Source organism: Lissotriton helveticus, chromosome 5_1, assembly GCF_964261635.1.
Source record: "Lissotriton helveticus chromosome 5_1, aLisHel1.1, whole genome shotgun sequence".
NCBI classification, from domain to species: Eukaryota; Metazoa; Chordata; class Amphibia; order Caudata; family Salamandridae; genus Lissotriton; species Lissotriton helveticus.
This window is the reverse complement of record NC_136065.1, coordinates 549,067,271-549,079,959: the sequence shown is the minus strand read 5'-3', so window position 1 is coordinate 549,079,959 and position 12,689 is coordinate 549,067,271. Positions and strand designations below refer to the sequence as shown.

The 12,689-nt window shown below is 50.8% G+C and overlaps 2 pseudogenes; one reads left to right on the top strand and one right to left on the bottom strand.

The window, feature by feature from the left end:
* LOC144752516 (coagulation factor XI-like) overlaps window positions 1-12,689 on the bottom strand; it is a 168,756-nt pseudogene that overhangs the window by 48,181 nt on the left and 107,886 nt on the right.
* On the top strand, window positions 1,327-2,225 carry LOC144756770 (28S ribosomal RNA; annotated as a pseudogene).

Sequence of the window (12,689 nt, the reverse complement as noted above, 5' to 3'; positions counted from 1 at the left end):
TGTCCAAGGTGATGGTATAAAATACTCCAACCTCAAACTTCTGGATCAGGAAAGCATAACACAATGAAAGAAAATCAGTACATAGCTGCGCTGATTTTAAGAGCAAATGTTTTATATACTAAAGAAACCATTACTAGGGGAAGAAATTGTACATTTGCTACATGTAGGTATCGTAATGATGTTTGCAAAACAATTTCATATATTTCAGGCGCCTGTCCTAAAACCAAGGACATTAGGATAAAAAGACATAATAGCATTTTGGAATTGCTCATTGATAGAGCAAAAAGGTGTGGTTGGATGGCATATGGGGAACCTCATGTTAAGAATAATCAAGGTGAACTACGAAAACCAGATATAGTGTTTACCAAAAATGGTACCGCTGTAGTGATTGATGTTTCAATTTGTTATGAAAACTCACAGAATTTCCTTGAATTCGCGTTTGAGAGTCAAGTTAAATACTATCAGGATCTGTCAAAGCAAATCAAAGATCTCACCAAATGTAACACTGTAAACATCATGGCTTTATCGTTGGATGTCGTGGTATTTAGCCTCAATGTAATGTTGTTGCTCTGGCTGATCTAGGTCTGCAAATGTCATTCCCATTCAAGAAAAATGTTTGCCTGACTACTTTAATGGACACTCTTGCAATGTGGCAAGTATTCATGGACAATTGAGTATCAAGCTAATACTGAGATGTACACTTTCTTGTAGCACACATGTCACCCTTATAAAGCATATTATTTTAACATATTAGTTTGAAGTTGACACAAAATTTGGTATATATGTGAATTTTATAGATGTGACTTTTAGAATTTTATAGATGTGCATTTTCTAGTTAGATGTGCAATTTGTAGATGTGTAGTTTTATAGATGTGTGCTTATAACCATTTAGATATAATTGTTTACATTGAAATGTCTTGAATGATGAATAGGTCTCAAATAAATACATACACATAATTACCACACATTGATTATTGCTGTACTGCTAATCATACTTTAATATCTCAGGACTGTTCGTAGACAATTTTAAATTGTTGGAATAGTACTGCAAGGTGTACTATCTCTGGCCTATACGTGATACCGGTTCCAGTGAGGACAGCGTTCAGTGTGGCTGTACTCTGGAGCGAAAGAATGTTGTATTGTTGGAAGCAAAACCGAATTGACGCTGAGTGGTAGCATTATAACCCAAAATGAGCCACCGCGAGGTGGTACAGAAATAGCCAAATGCCTTGTCATTTAATTAGTGGCTCGCATGAATGGATGAACAAGATTCCTACTGTCCCTACTTACTATCTAGCGAAACCACAGTCAAGGGAACGAGTTTCACAGAATCAGCGGGGACAGAAGTCCCTCTTGAGCTTGACTCTAGTCTGGCACTGTGAAGAGACATGAGAGGTGTAGGATAAGTGGGAGGCCCTCGGGCCGCCGGTGAAATGCCACTACTCATTGTTTTTTCACTTATCCGGTGAGACGGGGGTGAGCCCCGTGAGGCTCTCACTTCTGGCTCCAAGCGCTTGCCGTGACCCATTCCCGGGACAGTGGCAGGTGGGGAAGCTAGCATGATCTCGATTTTCAGTATGAATACAGACCGTGAAAGCGGGCCTCATGATCCTTCTGACTTTTTGGGTTTCAAGCAGGAGATGTCAGAAAAGTTACCACAGGGGTAACTGGCTTGTGGCAGCCAAGCGTTCATAGCGATGTTGCTTTTTGATCCTTCAATGTCGGCTCTTCCTATGATTGTGAAGCATAATTCACCAAGCGTTGGATTGTTCACCCACTAATAGGGAACGTGAGCTGGGTTTAGACCGTCGTGAGACAGGTAAGTTTTAACCTACTGATGATGTGTTGTTGCAATAGTAATCCTGCTCAGTATAAGAGGAACCTGAGGAGCCAATAAGGTGAAGCTACTATCTGTGGGATTATGACTGAAAGCCTCTAAGTCAGAATCCCTCCCTAACCCGTAACGATACTGTAGTGCCGTGAAGCCTCGGTTGGCATGGAATACCCGGGCCTCTCCGGGGGCCGGTGTGTAGAGTTGCTCACTTGGTGACTTGAGTGCAGACGGAAGGGGGCTGCCTCCATCGCCCTTAGTGCACCGCCCATTCGTGGGGCACCCGGTGCTAAAATAATTCGTAGACTACCTGATTCTGGGTCAGGGTTTCGTAAGTAGCAGAGCAGCTACCTCGCTGCGATCTATTGAAAGTCATCCTCTGAGCCAAGATTTTGTCTCTCGTGCGTGGGTGCCCACGGACACCCTAATCCACCAACCCCAGGGGTGGGTCCCTCGGCTGACAGGCCGGCAGGAGGGACACAAAGGGGGTAACGTGGGCCCATGAGAGGCCGCCTCCACAAAGTGCCATCGGCGAGGGGGCCTCCCCATCCTGTCCCTGCCCCACCGGGGTACGGGAACAGGGTCCACCATCCCTTAGGGGGCAGCAGGGTGCCAGATGGACTGGGCCGGCCGGGCCTCCCCTTACTGCTGCTCCAGTGCAAGTTGAGCAGGGAGGCAAGCAGCCCCGGGGAAGGAGCCTCCCGCGTGGCGGTCTCGAAGCACCTGGCCAACCTCGCCGTCATTGGACTGCAAGGGCAACTGGGTACTGAACCTTCCCAGGCCTTCTGGGCGCTGGGTCGTCCCCGTCCATTTGTTTGCCAGATGGCTGCCATCCTGAACAGCAGGACTAACTCCTACTTTTGTCCTGCCCCAGGGTTCTGTAAGCTCCCACTACGAGGGGGCTTAATAGTTGAGGAAAATGGGCTCTCCAGGAAAGCCAGCAGGGAGAGGACGTGGCCTGGGCTTAATCCTCCTTGGTTCCAGCTGAGGGTCCGGGGAGGCTCTCCCCCGCCTGGCTAGGGTTTGGAAGCTGGGACCTGGCCTGGGGCTTCTTCTTAGTCTGGCAGGCCCTGGGGTGCAGGAGCCCCCCATCCTGCAAGCCAGCTGAGGGTCCGAGCACTGGAGACTGGGGTCCACTGGGGCCCGGGGAGGATGTCCCCGGCCTGACTAGGGTTCAGAAGCTGGGACCGAGACCGGGGCTTGTGCTCCGACCCAGGGTGAGGGAGCCCCCCATCCTGCAAGCAAGCCGACGGTCTGGGTGCTGGGAACGGGGGTCCACCGGGGGCGGGGAAGGCTCTCCCCGGCTTGGCTAGGGTTCGGAAGATGGGACCGGGCCCAGGGCTTGGGCTCTGTCCGGCAGGCCTGGGGTGCAGGAGCCCACTGTCCTGCAAGTCAGCCAAGGGTCTGGGCACTGGTGACGGGGGATCCACCAGGGCCCAGGTAGAATCCCCCAGTCTGGGTAGGGTTTGGAAGCTGGGACTCGGCCCGGGGCTTGTGCTGTGTCCGGGGGGCTCTGGAGTGCCGGAGCTTCCCATCCTGCAAATCAGCAGATGGTCCGAGCACTGGGGACGGGGGTCCACCGGGACCCGGGGAGGATCTCCCTGTACTGGCTAGGGTTCGGAAGCTGGGACCTGGCCAGGGGCTCACGCTCCATTCAAGGGTGCAGAAGCCCCCCATCCTGCATGCCAGCAGAGGGTCTGGGCACTGGGGATGGGGGTCCACTGGGGCCTGGGGAGTCTCTCTCCGGCCTTGCTAGGGTTTATAAGCTAGGCTTGTGCTCTGTCCGGCAGGCCCAGGTGCGGGGGCCCCTTGTTCTGCAAGTCAGCCGAGGGTCTGGGTACTGGGGACGGGGGGCCCACCGTGGCCCAGGGAGACTCTCCCCGGCCTGGGTAGGGTTCAGGAGCTGGGACCAGGCCTCGGGCTGGTGCTCCATCCCAGGGTATGGGAGCCTCCCATCCTGCAAGCCAGCCGAGGGTCCGGGTGATGGGGAAGGGGGTCCACTGGGGCCCTGGGTGGCTTTCCCCAGCCTGGGTAGGGTTTGGAAGCTGGGACCAGGCACTGGGCTCGTGCTCCATCCCAGGGTACGGGAGCCTCCTGTCCTGCAAGCCAGCCAAGGGTCCGGGCACTGGGGAAGGGGTCCACTAGGGCCCTGGAAGGCTCTCCCTGGCCTGGATAGGGTTCAGAAGCTGGGACTTGGTCCGTGATGTTGTTCCATCCCATGCTCCCAGGTTGTGGAAGCCCCCAATCCTGCAAGCTAGCCGAGGTTCCGGGAGCTGGGAACGGGGGTCCACCACTTGTCTTGTAAGCCAGCTGGGGGTCCAGGCGCTGGGAATGGGGAGTCCACAGGCTCACCCCAGCCTGGCTAGTATTTGGAAGCCTGGACCGCGCCCGGGGCTTGTGCTCTGTCCGGTGGGCCCCGTGGTTCCGGAGCTACCCGTCCTGCAACCCAGCACAGGGGCCCAGAGCTGAGGAAGGTGGTCCACCGGGGCCTTGGGAAGCTATACCCAGCCTAGCTAGGGTTCGGAAGATGGGACCAGGCCCGGGGCTCGTGCTCCATCCCAGGGTATGGGAGCCTCACATCCTGCAAACCAGCCAAGGGTCCGGCCGCTGGGAAAGGGGGTCCACTGGGGCCCTTGGAGGTTCTCCCTGGCCTGGCTAGGGTTAAGAAGCTGGGACCGGGCCCAGGGCTTGTGCCTCGCCCAGGCTCCCAGGTTGTGGAAGCCCCCCATCCTGCAAGCCAGCCGAGGTTCCGGGCGCTGAGGACGGAGGTCCACCGGGGCCCAGAGAGTCTCTCCTTGGTCTGGCTATGGTTCAGAAGGTGAGACCGGGCCCAGGGCTTGTGCTCTCTCTGGTGGTCCCCGGGTTGGGAGAGCCCATTTGTATTGCAAGCCAGCTGAGGATCTGGGCGCTGGGGATGGGGGGTCCAGAGGGGCCCAGGAGGCTTGCCCCAGCCAGGCTAGTGTTTGGAAGCCTGGACCGGGCCCGGGGCTTGTGCTCTGTCTGGTGGGCCCGTGGTACCGGAGCTTCCCATCCTGCAAGCCAGCAGAGGGGCCCGGAGCTGAGGAAGGGGGTCCTCCGGGGGCCCTGGGAGGCTCTCCCCAGCCTAGCTAGGGATCAGAAGCTGGGACCAGGCCCGGGGCTCGTGCTCCGTCCCAGGGTATGGGAGCCTCCCATCCTGCAAGCCAGCCGAGGGTCCGGGCGCTGGGAACGGGGATCCACTGGGGCCCTGGGAGGATCTCCCTGACCTGGCTAGGGTTCAGAAGCTGGGACCGGGCCCGGTGCTCGTGCTCCATCCCAGGGTACGGGAGCCTCCCATCCCGGGCGCTGGGAAAGGGGGTCCACTGGGGCCCTGGACTGGCTAGGGTTCAGAAGCTAGGACCATGCCCTGGGCTCGTGCTCCATCCCGGTGTCCCAAGGTGCGGGAGCCCCGTGTCCTGCAAGCCAGTTGAGAGTCCAAGCTCTAGGGATGCAGGTCCACCGGGGCCTGGTGAGACTCTCCTTAGCTGGGCTAGGGTTCGGAAGCTAAGACCCAGCCTGGGGCTCATGCTCCTTCCCAGGGTGCGGGAGCCCCCATCCTGCAAGTCAGCTGAGGGTCTGGGTGCTAGTGAGAGGGTCCACCGGGGTCCCCAGAGGTTCTCCCCGGCCTGGCTAAGGTCCAAAAGCCTGGACCGGGCCCGGGGCTCATGCTCGGTCTGGCGGGCCCCGTGGTGCGGGGGCCCCCCTTCCTGCAAGTCAGCTGAGGGTCCGGGCGCTGGGAAAGGGGGGCCACCAGGGCCTGGGGAGGCTCTCCCCAGTCTGGCTGGGGTTCGGAAGCTGAGACCGGGCCTGAGGCTCGAGCTCTGTCCGAGGGGCCACAGGGTGCAGGATCCCCCCGTCCTGCAAGCCAGTCGATGGTCCGGGCGCTAGGGACGAGGGTCCACCGCGGCCCGGGGAGACTCTCCCCGGCCCGGAGGCTTTCAGAAGTAGGGACCGGGCCGGGTAGAGGGTGTGGCTGGCTTTATCCGCTCTGCTGGCGGAACAGAGTTCCCTGCCCACCCCTTTATGGCCCTGTGGTGCGGTTGTTCCCGTACTGCAGCCTGGCGAGGGTCCGAATGCCAGTGACAGGGTCCATCGGGCCAGGGGAGTGTCCTCTGACCTGGCTGTGATCAGAATCAGGGACCGGGCCAGGTGGGGGGTGGCGGGCTAAGTCCATTACGCTGCTTAGTAGGAGTTTCAGGACCCCCCTGCACCTCCTGCTTAGCGGTCTAGCACGTAGAGCTAATATTTCCATTACCCCTGTGGTGCTTTATGATGTGCTATAATAACATGAATGATGTTCCACTAGACTTGTAATTCTATTGTGCTTGAATCCCTGCAAGTGTACCCCTAAACCAATGGATTATCTTAAACTTGCTGTTACTAGGGCGTTGGTGTTGTTTTCCTTTGAATCCCTGCAAACTTCACCCAGAATCCCATGAGCCAATGGCAACGCTTGCCCCCGGTGTTACTGGGGCCTTGGTGTCTTTTTCCATCATGCACGGTCAAGTGAAAGCAATACATTTGTTTCCTGTTTTTTGGTTCCTATCATCAAGTTGCACCTGCCCAGTCTGTAAGGTCAAATCAAGTGTACTAACATGTGTTTTATTCAAGGGTTCCAGACCCTTTCAGGCGACCATGTGTCCCATGTGCCACTTAAGATCTAGCTAAATCCATTGAGCCTTTGAGAGGGAACATAAACACCACCCAAACCCCAAGTCATGGCTTGGCCTCCCCCCTGTTGAACAATCCTCACCATTCTCACTCACCTGATGAATCCTGCCAGAATCAAAAAGTGCACCAGCCTCCTTCCAGTCCACGTGAACCAGTGGATTCTGTGGTTCCAGCTCCCCCAATGTCTTCCTCTTCTCTCCCTCCTGCAAAGTTATTCTGGACCTCACCATGACTCCCTGAGTTAAAACTTTGAGATCTTCTTTGAACTTCAGTCAAATGGAAAAACTAGGCTACGTACTTGATATCAGGTTAGCGCACACTAATCCTCCAACAGTAGTATGCAGGACCATGTATCAGCATCTTCAAAGACTGTTCATCCATGCCCTCTCTGCGATTTACTCCAGAATTTTTTGTGTGTTTATACTCCGGATTATTGATGCTAGAACTGTGATTGTGCCGTTATTAAAGGCTTTAGATTTGTGTTTCCCTGATGAACAGCAATGCCAAGAGAAAGAACTTCAGAGTCTTTGATATATGCATGAACCAGATACCCACACCTGTGTTCCGAGTTTTTACTTGGGAATGCAAGTAACTCCAACCTGCGTTCCGAGTTTATCCTTGGGAGCGCAACCAACTCCAATCTGTGTTCTGAATTTATCTTCGGGGGTGCTAATAACTTCAACCTGTGTTCCAAGTTCATCCTTGGGAGTGCAAGTAACTCCAACCTGTTTTCCAAGTTTATCCCTAAGAAGGACACACTCCAATCTGGTATTTGGATTATTCTACTCTCATGCCGTGCTGCTGCTGAAACCTGTAAGTGTATGTCGCTGAATTTAATGCATGGTCATTGTATTTAGAGACCTGTTAGTGTACTGTTGGCAACTGCCTCCTCTTGTAATTTGCAGTGCATTGCGCCATCACAAGACCAGAGGTTCTGGTCCATGCACATCAACCTAACAACCACAGGAGGTCATAGACGTGACAAATCCTGTTGTGCAGTATCGCACAGCTACTGACCAGCTATAATACCGCAAGTCTCTCTTTTCTTATTTTATCCCAACGACCCTTCCCCCTTGAGGCCGTGCATGATCTAAGGAGTTTAGTCCCTTGATCCTGTGCAGCTCAGAGAGGAATAGGAGATCCAGCATCAGCTCCAGTGTCATATTCATAGTAGGGACCAGGCGAGTGCATGACAATCTGCCTGTAAGAAGGACCGGTGTATTGCTGAAGGACTGCCACTCTGCTGGACTGCTGCTCTGGAAGAACAACTTTTCTTCTCTGCTGACCTGCCTGCTGTCCTCCTTGCCTGGACCCACATCGCTTGAACCCAGAACCAGAGTGACTCAAAGGGCTTGCTGGCTTGCCTCCTGATTGAAGTCTCAGGAACATAAAAGACTTCCAACTCACCTGTTGTAGCACCTGGAATCTGCCATCTGAGAGTCTTTCCCTGCCAAGTCCTTCCAATCCAGTCCTGGGCTAATTGAAGTGGGTATAAAGGGCTGCTCCATCAGAAATCCATGTATCAATACAAGTTGCGCTGCTCAGAACCAGTGCATCTCCATCAATGCTGATGCATCGCCTCTGCGAGGATCAAGGATATAGTATCGCTGAAGCAGTGGCGTATTGCCACCATTCCCAATGCATGTCTGACTTAGCGTGGCTCAGAGCCGACTCATCACCTTCATCCAAAGGATTGACGCTGATGTAGTGTCTTCCTTGCTCATCTTAACCTGTCCCCAACGCAGCCTTAATCCAAGGTACTGTTTCAGTGGGCAAAGGCTTGTCCCTGTATTAGACCCACGCTCCATCACGGTCAGTCGGAACTTTTGGATTTGGCCTGGCTTAGCGTGACCAGATATCCTAGTTGGCTCTTTATGCTATTAATCACTACAATTCAAGATAGTCTTCAAAAATTCATAACACTGATCCTACTCATTAGATCTTTGTCATTTTGATCTTGTTTTGTTTAATAAATTAAGCTCTATTTTCAAACCTGGTTTTCACTTTTTTCACTGTATTACTGTTTGCAGTTTTACACATATACTTTACACATTTCCTCTTAAATTAAGTCTGACTGCTCTGTGCCACATTACAAGGGGGTTTAGCCCAGGTTAATCTAAGGTGTATATCTGACTTACCCTGACTAGGATTCTGCTTAGACAGGCTGCATGCCTCTGGCAACCTGAAACCCAGTTTCTAATGTAGAGGCTAATCGGTGAGGATAGGACGTGTGTTTATGCAGTGCCATGCCGTGATGGTGTACATTACTTTTTCACATCTAAAGACCTGTAGTAGTGGGCCTCAGCCAGGCCTACCAGTGCTAGGGGCTCTCCCTTCTCTGCACAGAGTCCTCAGACCATAGAATAGAAGTTGGCACAGAAACTGGAATAGAAAACAAAGTATTTATTAAACCTCATGAGGTGGAACTACATTCACACATTACCCTTCGGTAATGCATGAAGTAGCACACTGGAAGGAGCTGGGTCCTCTTATACCCACACAGGGGCTCAAAAGAAGATGGTACAAGTACAAGCTGCTGTTCTTAGGCACATACAAGGTCATACAGAAAATGCACAGTCGACAAGTGGGAGGAGCTAACAGTTAGCTAGTTGGAGTAAACACATCCTGACAGTTACATGCTAGGGACAGCTGCAAGCTCAACTGAGCATGCGTGGAGTGACAGAAGCTAAATACAATCTGTCTCTAAGCAGAATTCATGAGCAGTTAACAGAAAGGTAGGACAGAGCACAAGGCGAGCACATGGCAAACAAAATGGCCGATGGAAATAAAAAATGGATTCCACAAAACGGACAAGATAATCTCTAAATACAAGATGTCTTCTGCTAATGCTTAATCTAATCGCTGCTGAATTACAACATAAGACCCTTTCAGCATTAGCTGAAGACATTTGTTTATCTGGGGTAATCTAGATATGCATCCTGTACATTTATGTTCATCATCTCAGTAATTTCCTTATCCAATATTTTCTGCGTTTTTATATCTGCTACATTTCTTTCAACAGGTATACAAGCAGTGATACACATGGAGCAAAGCATAGGACCACATTGTATACAAGTACAGCATGTAAATAGTATCACCAGTAGTATACATAGAATATTCAGTAGCTTCCAGCCCCAAGTAGCAAAGAGTGTCCATATCCAGTTTGAAAATGTCCATGTACCAGTCTCTGTGTGAATTTCTGCAGCAATCATATGAAGTTTTGATATTGCGTTGTATACTGAGGGTGAGTGATCCGGTATGAACACACAACAACTGCTACCGATGATGCGACATGCGCCACCTCGATCAACTAAAATCACATCTAGCACCATCTTATTTTGGAGTGCTATAATCCTTGCAATTTGCAGTTGTTCTGTAATGTTCCCAAGTGCCATGGCTGTCTGATTATTCACAGCTTCCACAACTCTAGTCAATCGTCTTATTTTCCTACTGTGTAATGCAGCACCCACAAAGAAGAACAAACCTAAATTAAAATCGACATATTGTTGCAGAGTAGTGTCAGTTTGGTCTACTTCATCAGCACTTATTGTTCTTTTATATCTGTTCTTGGAGATATCATTATATAGTTTCAAGTCCTTGTGATACGATGGAGGGGCCAAGAACACAGGGGGTTACAAGAATGATACAAAACATACCCCAGACCATCCAATGGGAAGTTGATAATATCCCTCATTACCGCATACAAAGTAAGTATTAAGCGAGGCTGTAAAAGTGCTGTTGTTGGCAGCTAAAATAGTTAGAACTACAGTACATTCACTCCTTCCTACTAAAATTCTCCCAACACTACTAATACACAAATCTGCTTTAGCTCTAGTAACAGCAATCACAAATTGTTCCTTGTTTGCAAAAGTTCTTATATTTGTGAAAACATATGGTATTGAAATGTTGTCCGGTTGATACTCTTCCCTCTCCCATTTGGTCCCTTTGGCTTGAGGATAACCATCGTTATCTTGGTAGCATACTTTATTAAGGCGAAAAAGAAGCCCACCTACTCTACGTCTTCCAGATGCAAACAAAAGCGCATCCCAAGCTTGACATGAACCATTATGGGAAAACGGCAGAGGAATAAAAGTTGTTCCTCCTTTTTTTTGATGTGCAGGTATCATCCCACACACCCAACAGTTGGTAGTATTTGTGGCATTGTGAGTATGGTGCAACATCTGGATAAAGGTATTATTTAAGTAGGATTGTCGATGCTTCTGCTCATGGTAGGGAAGCGTAAAATAGTTGGGTTCCACTGGAACTGGTGTAGTGGCAACAAAAAGCTGTCGAACAGGAGCCACTTTCCCAACAAACCAGGTGATTATCACCATAACCACCAGGGCAACATCAAACCCTACAGCACAAATGATTCGCTTGTTGAGCATTTTAGCAACCGTGATAATTTAATCTTTCTGCAAACTCGCTGAAACAATCGTTGGAGATTGTATCCCTTAGGCAGCCACTGATTTCTTCACCGAAGATCAAGACGGGTGTCACTACACTATGCAGGGCTGATCCCCCCCTTGTCATATCGGCATTCCGTTTCCGCTAACCCAGGGCGGTAGCTCAACCAGTCTTTTTCAAAACTGCAGGTTCTTTCCTCGGTCTCAAGTGGTATTGCGATGCTCCAGGAATCGTGTGGTCCGGGAAGACTTCCGCAGATTTGTCAGGTGAGATAGCTTGACCTTTCTCCGTCGGTAGTATTTGTGGCATTGTTTGTATGGTGCAACATCTGGATAAAGGTATTATTTAAGTAGGATTATCGATGCTTCTGCTCATGGTAGGGAAGCGTAAAATAGTTGTGTTCCACTGGAACTGGTGTAGTGGCAACAGAAAGCTGTCGAGCAGGAGTCACTTTCCCAACAAACCAGGTGATTATCACCATAACCACCAGGGCAACATCAAACCCTACAGCACAAATGATTCGCTTGTTGAGCATTTTAGCAACCGTGATAATTTAATCTTTCAGCAAACTCGCTGAAACAATCGTTGGAGATTGTATCCCTTGGGCAGCCGCTGATTTCTTCACCAAAGATCAAGACGGGTGTCACTACACTACGCAGGGCTGATCCCCCCCCCCTTGTCATATCGGCATTCCGTTTCCGCTAACCCAGGGCGGTAGCTCAACCAGTCTTTTTCAAAACTGCAGGTTCTTTCCTCAGTCTCAAGTGGTATTGCGATGCTCCAGGAATCGTGTGGTCCGGGAAGACTTCCGCAGATTCGTCAGGTGAGATAGCTTGACCTTTCTCCGTCTCCAGAATCTCTCGATGGTCAGTCAACGCAGCAGGTACCACCAAGGTAGCCGACACACGTCGGCAGTGTGTACCGTGAACCCAGTTCTTTCTATTCGTCACTCGAACTGCGGTCCTCATTGCTAGGAGGACTTGCTCTGGTCCTCGCACCCTCGGCTCCAAGCTGTTCGATCGGTCAAAGACCTTGACCATCACGTGGTCTCCAGGCCGGAGATCCTGAGCCTCACATCTGTCATCTGACATCTGTCAGGAAGAGCTTCTCGAACTTGTTGATGAATGGAAATTAAACTGTCGGTTAACTATGCCAAATAATCATTCATCAGAACACAAGGTACATCATGTATGGGGCGTGGCTTCCGAACTCCCCAAATATTCATCGGTCTTCCAAATACCGCCTCGTAAGGTGTGAGCCCAGATCGTGAGTGTGGCACCAATCTAATGGACAGCAATGCCAGAGGTACCGCATCTGGCCACTTTAAGGATGTGGAAGCCAGAATGTTTTGCTACCTTTAGTTTCAGAGTAGCGTTGTACCTTTCCACTAATCCTTCTGATTGTGGGTGGAAGACTGCATGGAACTTCTGTTTGATCCCTAATCCTTTCAGGACATGCTCAACAACTTGACCAATAAAATGAGGTCTGTTGTCACTCCACAAAAGTTTACAAACACCGTATCTTGGGAAAAACTCCTTTAAAAGCAACTTGGCTGTAGTGAGCACTGTATTATCCTTCGTAGGGTATGCCTCTATCCATTTACTAAAGGCACATACGACTACTAGGACATACTTTAGATTGTTACAGCGTTCAAGTTGGATGTAATCCATCTGCAAAACTTCAAAAGGTGCAGTCGGTGTAACAAACCCTCCTGTAGGAGTTTGTGTTCCTTTACCAGGATTATACTGCCAACAGATCAAAC